Below are 8588 nucleotides of genomic sequence, written 5' to 3'. Positions count from 1 at the left end.
TATTATTATCATTATCATCATCTTCAACATTATTATTATTGTTGATGCAGTTGTTGTTGTTTTTGTTAATGTGACACCACCACAGCTGAATTTTATGGGTGGAGAGGGGAGGGTTAAAATTTGCTGAAAATGGTCCTAAGATGACCAAGTTAGAACCTTTTAAAGGTCCTCTTTTTTTAGACACCCTCTACCTCTACCTTCCTCCATGTACACTAGTGGCGTCGGCAATCTAGTGGTTACGCTACCGGACTCGTAATCGTGAGACTGCGGACTGTTCAGGGGTTCGAGCCTCAGATCTGTGCGACGTTGTGTCCTTGGGAAAGACACTTTACACGAATTCCGTATTGGCTTGCTTCTTTCGGTGATGGACGTTAAAGAGGTCTCGCCTCTTAAATAACCCAACAGTGTTGGTAGGGGTGTTAAACCTATACCATTTCCCCATTTTCACCACCAACACTTCCCGTCTTACCTCCCTTTACAATGTGATAATTCAAAGAAACACTATGTCTTTGACTACTGGCTGTGTAATCTGTTTATGTTTGTCAATCAGGTGCTGGGTCATAATAATGAAATCCATGGAAATTGGAGTTTTTATGCTCAACACATTTAAAACCACATTTCTATTGGGATTTTATTTTGTTATTGCCGAAAAGCTTTAATTAAAAACACATGAAGGGAGATTTTCTGTTTTCAAAGACACCAAAGCATTAGAATTTGGCAAAATTTTGGCAGCAATTTTCTAGTTGATTTTATTTTTGACCCCTCCTTCAATCGCAAGTATCTCAACATCTATTCAAGGGTATTTTATTTTACACCATAAGCAAGGCAAATCAACATCATGTAAGATTATATTAATAACTCTAAAGTGAAGCAGCGTGGTGGAATCAGGCTCTCGTCAATTTTGGGGCATGTAGAGGTATTGGTATCATCGTAAAGCTTGTTCACTTGTCTTTATTTAGATGAAAACAATATCCATTTATCTTGAATGCAAGTCGAAATATTTGCAAATGAAGGAGGTGGGGGTCACCTGTTTTCAGAGGTAAAATTAGTGAGAAAATGGCCGCCAGAGATTAGTTATTTCCTTATCTTAAGAGTCCGTGGTAACTGAAAACTTACATTTTTGTGCCTTTAATCAACGTTTTTCAGAAAAAATCCACACAGAAATGAGTTCTTCAATGGGCATGAAAGGTGTTGAGCCAAAAAAACAAAAATTTGACAAAATTTCACAAACCTGCGGAAAAATACAAGTTTCTCCACTTTGATTATTTTGACGAGAGCCTGATTCCACCACGCTGCCTCATCTATAATATGCCAAAAACTTGACTAGCGTCTGATTCCCCTGCCATGGTGTTCTGTTATTTTCCTTCACAGATAGAGAAAAAATTAATCCAAAAGGCAGTGGTCAACTAAGTCAACTGAGGACGCTCTTCTGGTTTTGCTCTTGGTACAAGGTAAGAGGATCTATCTATCTATCTATCTATCTATCTATCTATCTATCTATCTATCTATCTATCTATCTATCTATCTATCTATCTATCTATCTGTCTATGGTGGCTCTCGGGGTCTATAGGTCACCTTTTTTTCGCCTCTCATTAAAAAGGTCCCGGGTTCGAAACCTGACAGCGACGGAAACTTTTCTTCTTTAAAACATTCTTCTTTCACATAATTTCCGGCTCTCTAACCATGTTCTACCCCCCCCTCTTTCTCTTTCTCTCTTTCTCTCTCTCTCTCTCTCTCTCTCTCTCTCTCTCTCTCTCTCTCTCTCTCTCTCTCTCTCTCTCTCTCTCTCTCCCTCTCTCCCTGCCAACAGAAACTTATAGAATCGTACACACACACACACACACACACACACACACACACACACACACACACACACACACACACACGTGCGCTTGCGCGCGCATACATAACACTATTCTAATAATAATCCTGCTGTTCATGTGTAGGAAGTCCAAAATTTTGATGTTCATTACTTTTACAGCAGTTTCATCTATCTTATACGGGTGCATACCAAAAGTTGTTTTTTTACCTGACCATGGAGGAAAAAAGATAGAAAGCTGAAATTTGGTGCTCACCGTAATCTTTCTGTATGTAGTCGCTTTCTACAGTTATACATTTTTATCATCTGTGTATGACCTTGAAAATACCTCGAAAATAGAGGACCCTGTCTTTATTAGAAAATAAGCCCTCTCTCGCTTCTTTGACCTCATCGTCACTTTCAAGATGCCTTCCTTTTAAATCCTTTTTTCAGTTTGGGTACAAAAACAAAAGTCGGACGGGGCAAAATCTGGGGAATAGGGTGGATGTTGCAAAATTTCATAGCCACTTTCTGGTGCAGTTTCTGCAGCTGTTCTTGAAGTGTGTGCTTGTGCGTTGTCGTGAAGCAACAAAATACCTTTTCGGATCTTTCCTCTGGGTTTTTTTTTTTTTATAGCCTCTCATAATTGTTTTACCTGGTTAGAATAATAGTCTCAAGTGATCGTGTGTCCATTTCAAAGGTAGACTGTCTTAATCCCTTTTTCTTAATCCCAAAGAGTTGATAGCATCACTTTTCCACTTGATGGCTGCGGCTGCACCTTTGCCTTCCTTGGTGTTGGAGACGAGGGCGATTTCCACTGCATTGATGCAGATTTTGACTCAGGATCGTTGTGGTGGACCCATGTTTCATCCTTTTCATACAGACCAAGCAATTCTTGCCAACAATTCACACTTTGCACTTTTTGAGGAGTCAACAAACGTGAGACCCATGTGTCTGTAGCGTGACAGACTCTCTCACACACACAAACACACACACACACACACACACACACACACACACACACACACACACACACACACAAGGACTCACCTAGAACACGTGCGTGTAGCACCAAGGTCACACTCTGCCACGCGTCTGTCTTGCTGTGCAGCATGACAGACTCCTGCTAGACCTTCTAATTGTTTGCATCTCTCAAGATGTATTGCTCCATTCCAGTAGAATAAAAATATATATACGAGAGAAGGGGGGGGGGGGCAATAATTCTTTGGTCTGGGTATGAAGGAATCATGGTAGAGTAATGAAATTTTACACTGATTTTGGAACACACCATGCACATTTTCGGAAAAATCTAACAATATTAAGGCACTAGTCAGCGTGTTTAATGAAATCAAGCACAAAAACGTTTGGTTGTTTCTTTGCTGAAGCTGTGCCATGGAGCCTGTTGAATATCGCTCAATTATCAAGTTTTTATACTTGCAAGGAAAATCCCCTTCCGACATTTTTCAGGAAATGGTCCAAGTTTATGGTGATAAATGTCCTCGTTACAATTCTGTGACATACTGAGTAAGAAAATTCAAATCTGGATTCATGTCGGTGATGGATGAAAAACGTGAAGGGCGCCCATCCTTTGTGGTAACTGAAGAGAACGTATCCACAGTGAAGAAACTGTTTTTACAAGACATACGTATAACAGTTGAACAGCTCTCAAGTGAAACGGGAATCATGTAGTGTCAATTGAAACGAATCTCCATGATCATTTTAACATGAACATGGGGTCTGCAAGGTGGGGACCCCGCCTTTTGACAATGAGAAAAAGGAGCAGAGGGTTTCGTTCTGCAAAACTCTCCTTCGAATTGAGTCCAATGACACAAATTTCTTTTAGAAACATGGTGACTATGGATGAAACATGGATTTATCATTTTGATCCAGAACATAAAATATCCTCAACGCAATGGGAAACCCCTTCTTCTCCCTCACCAAAGAAGGCAAAGGTGACACCATCAAGTGGAAAGGTCATGCTGTTGTGTTTCTGGGATTGTGAAGATATCATCATGACTGACTACCTGGAAAATATAAAAACAGTCACAGGGGACTACTATTTTTCGGGCTTGCTGATCACTGAAAGGATGTCGTTTCCATTGCATGACAACGAGGACGCTATTGAAGCTGAGGAAGACAAGTTAGGGGCCCATTCTGGTTAATTTTTTTTTCTCTCAAGGACTTTTGAAGGTGAAAGAGAGGTGGCAGAAATGTGTTACTCTGCATGGTGACTGTGTAGAGAAATGAAAGAATGTCTGCCAGGTTTCAAAGCTCTATCTTTATCCCTTCATATTTTGACCAAAGACTTCTTGAACCCCCTTCGTAGTAGGCCAATGACTTTCAGTTATGTAAATTTGTAGTTTCCCAAGGACATTTATTCAGCTTTTCAAAATCCCCAAATTTTGGTGACCATTTCCTGGACAATTATATCTGTGACATCAGGCAAACCAGAACTCCTTCTTTCGCAAATATCTATAATTTTATTCAAGATAGAATCTCTTTGCACCCAAAAGAAAGAAAAATGAACAGGCTATAAGATTTTACCGTGGTACCAATATCTACATGCACCCGACAATTGACAAGCGATTCCACCGTGCAGTGACACATTTTGTTTTTAGCTTTAGTAAGTCTTTAATTAACGGCACTTACATTAAAACACAATAAAGTAATGTACGTGCAGAAGATTGAAAGTTTTACATTAGTGAGAAACAAACCTTTGAAAAGAAGGAGGAGAGATAAGGGCGATAGATATTTGATATTCAAAAAGAGGCAAACCACACCTGAACACCCAACCACCCACTGACACATTGTTTGACCGCCATATTATGATGATCAATCGTGGAGGCGGCAAAGGGCTATTCAACCCTTGCTGGCATAGACAATGGCCCCGAACCTTGAAGTAAGATAAAAATTTACGATTATATTCTTCTTAGATATGCCATACCCGAAAACAAGTTAATAAAACAACCAAACCTGTCTAAAACGGACTCCCATTGTCATGGAGAAAAGTGACCGTATTAGGCAGGTGGCCGTTTTACCCAGTGTGACTAAATCCTAAAGAATACGCAAGGGATAAAATAAGAAGTGGCCGTTTCTACAGATGATTGTCTTCTACAGTTGGCTATTAGAGCAGTTTGGACTGCTTTGAATTCGTTTGCTAATAAAGACTTGGCTTGCTGATAACAACGAGGGGTTGGGATTGAGGGAGGGGTGTTATCTTTAAAATTTATTGCATTTTCGAGACCGGTCAAAGGGAACCTTAAAAGCCGAGTGGAAGTGGATAGTAAATATGATGGGATATTACACTTCCAATGAGCGCTTAATCAGTCAATGTAAACATGCATAAAAGTGAAATACTTCCCTTAACCGTTACAATATTACGAAGCTCAGAATTACTTTATTGGGAGGGGTTTTTCATTTCCTTCTTCATATTCGACAACGAAACTCTTCCACAAGACGTTAAAACATAACAAAACTAATTATGATTTGATAAAAAGACATTTAAAAAGATTTCTAGACACATTTTAAGGAACGGTGCAGCAACATGGCAGACAATCTTGTACAGCTTAAATTTTAATAATATGTCGTTGATATCTTCAAACAGGCGCCTCAGAGCTTACACTTCGATCAATTGGAGTAAATTCATGTCCTTAACTTGACGACACTTTATTCAGCAAATTATGTTTGAATCAGACGCTCGTAAAAAAAAATGAAATCGAAGAAATCAACATTTTCCTCCTATGTGGCAATTCTATTGACTTTTTCTTTTCTTCTTTTTTTCACATCAGACACCTCGCGATCCCCACCTCTTCCAACCGGAAGTATCTTCTTAACTTCTCTTCAGGATAGATGGGTATTAAAAATAAACACAAGACCACTGATTTTGAATAAGCTCCAAGACGATACTAACTTCATATCCTCCAAAATTAACGAGCACCTGATTCCACCGCGAAGAATACTTGACTATTCAACCAGGAAAAATGTCTAGGTCTCAAAAGCGGGCGACACACCAGCACTTCACTATTCTATAACACTATTATATTTGAAACAGATGCTAGAATTGTATCGAATATGACGGGAGCTGGAAAAAAATATTAATTACAACGGAAGCAGAACCAGCCTCAAATTATACAATAGGGGGTGCCCATTGGCACGATCGGATCGGTTAGCTTCGGTTTGGTAGGCGGGGCTAGCCAGATGGAGGGCGCAAAGCAACCGTCATGGCACAAACTGATCACCCAACTCGCAGCCTAAAAAAAAGAAACGCGTTTGTTTTTAGGCTGCAAATCGGACGATCGGTAGGCGATCGATTTGTCTATTCCTCCAATGGGCACTGTGTATAACCAAAGATCGTACATAACTAGATAGTTCACCCAGCTAAAAAAAAGTGTCCACTGAAGTCTGCACACTGGATCAAATGCCGCTGCCGTCTTTGTTTTGAAGCTCGCATTTGTTTCCCCAAAAGAAGAATATAGGAATAGCATAGTTTGTTAGTTTCGCTTTTTTAAAATTGTTTTTCACACAAAGTCGCAAAGTCTGCTCTTTTTCTAAGAAGGTGCCACTGGATTTTGAGGTCCTTTTTTTAATTGGCTCATTTATCTTGTTATGTACGATCTTTCGTATCACTGGTGCTGTAGTGATATCGATTAGTATGGGTACCGCAGCAGTATTCGCAATCTTTAGATACCATCATTGCAACCGTAATAATATGATACCGCTCAAACACATGTCACAATTCGTTGTTAATTGAAACTACGTCAGCGCACGTCAATTTTCTTTTCCGTATCTACGTCGTTATTCGAGACCCATCGCTGCCTTATAATTACTGTAACTGTTCAATTGTTCGACCCAGCAACATAACATTGCATACAGTATTACAGCCATGTTAGCTCATTAGTTTTGATTAAAAACCTTAACATTATGCATATATATATATATATATATATATATATATATATATATCTTTCTTTTGAAAGCCCGAAATGATTTTTACTTTACTTGCTTTACTTAAATAAAATCCTGCAAGTTTTTAAAAAGTCAGTGGTGGTAGAATCAAGATGGTAAAAGAAATTAGACTTTTTAACTTTTCATAAATATACAACTTACAGTCTACTATTCGAGTACCAAGTCAACATGCATTATGTTTAAAAACATTATTTCTTTCTTTTCTTTTCTTGTGGTTTTTTTTTTTTTTTTTTTAAGAAAAACATGTTTTCCTAAGGCTTACACAGAATCGTAACGTTTTCTTATATTTAGAACGAAGTTTCATCAGTATTGTTTTTTCATTAATCAAAGCGGATTTTGCATTATTCCGTGAAATATTGTATAACTTGTATAACAACACTTTTACGGTTATTGTCTCCCTTACCCAAGCACTAATCTACGGCTTTGACGAAACGCTATTTTCAAGTCTATTTCATATCAGAGTAGCTCTACTTTCCAAGTCTTGTGACTGAGTTCTCTGCCTTCAAAAATGATTTGTGGTCCGTCTCGTCAGGCGACACACAATTAACAGAAAATGTGTGAGACGTGCTGACAAAATGAGTTACTTCTCACAATCAACAAATGGAGATATTGGCCACAAATCGACACTGGGGTCAAATTTGTAGATTTTCCATTGGTCATAATTACATATTATTTAAGTACCGGTATAACATGCCTTATATTACTTCATACTTATAATTTGTGAAAACTTCACCTATAAGCGTGATGTAGCGATTTCCATAGGGCTCGAATCCGAGAAGTAACTCATTTTGTCGGCACCCTTCACTTTTCTTTTGAAAGGCGTGATGTTATAAGGGAAAAATTGTAACTAATATAATTCGTGAAGTCAGGATTGAAGATGTAAGGGAAATAACCGAGAAAAAATGGTTATGAGGGATTGGTTTACTAAGAGTTGTAGAACCTCAAGCCTTTATCAAGACTTTAATAATTTAATTATATTAATCCTGTCGCAAGTATAGTTTATTATCTTTTACCCTTCCGTTTCAACAAACAGCGAAGTACTTCATCAACCTCACACGGTATTGGAACGGATACGTGTATTCTGCCTTGCTTCATTGCTTACTACGCCTAGCCTTAATAACAATCTTTATCTGTGGAAATTAACAAATTCACCTTTACCTGAGAAGTGTAACTTTTTTTGTTTTCCAAATTTTGCCCATCAAAGGAAATTGTTAATTCCTCCAAGCTTGACTTGGCCCACAGACTGATCTTGCAGTGTTTGGCCCATGAAAAGAGATATCTATACTTTTTCATTATGGAAAGTTTAGTTACCAAATGAGTAATGAGTATTTAAATATGATGTGATGTGGGCCTTACACATTGAACAAACGTATTTATTTACTTACTTACTTACCGCTATTAAAAATCCTGATTTTTAGTGCACCCTGGGTGAAAAATGCTTGGGACTGTTTAAAGTCCTAGCCTGCCTCTGATCATATTAATTGTGAAGCAACTTTTAGAACTTTCACTTTCAGGAAAGAACTACTATGGTTGATTTTTTCATTGTCTAAAATGTAAGCTGTCTCTCCATTACTTCCTCTGTAGCTCAGGTCTCTGTTACTTATGAGTTTGACAACATCTCCAAATCTATTCATGTTTTATTGTCGTCTCTTTCTGAACTCAATGCGATGATTCTATGCTAACATGTGAGAAATGCTGGGCTGCTGTTGGTCAAACATGCACCTGGAAAGTTTACACTGCAGACGAACTATAAGCTGAAAGCAGCAAGTCAAGATTTTTAAAAATTGTTGTGTGTGTGTGTGTGTGTGTGTGTGTGTGTGTGCGC

Source organism: Aplysia californica, unplaced genomic scaffold, assembly GCF_000002075.1.
Source record: "Aplysia californica isolate F4 #8 unplaced genomic scaffold, AplCal3.0 scaffold00189, whole genome shotgun sequence".
Lineage (NCBI taxonomy): Eukaryota > Metazoa > Mollusca > Gastropoda > Aplysiida > Aplysiidae > Aplysia > Aplysia californica.
Note: the sequence above shows the minus strand (reverse complement) of the source record.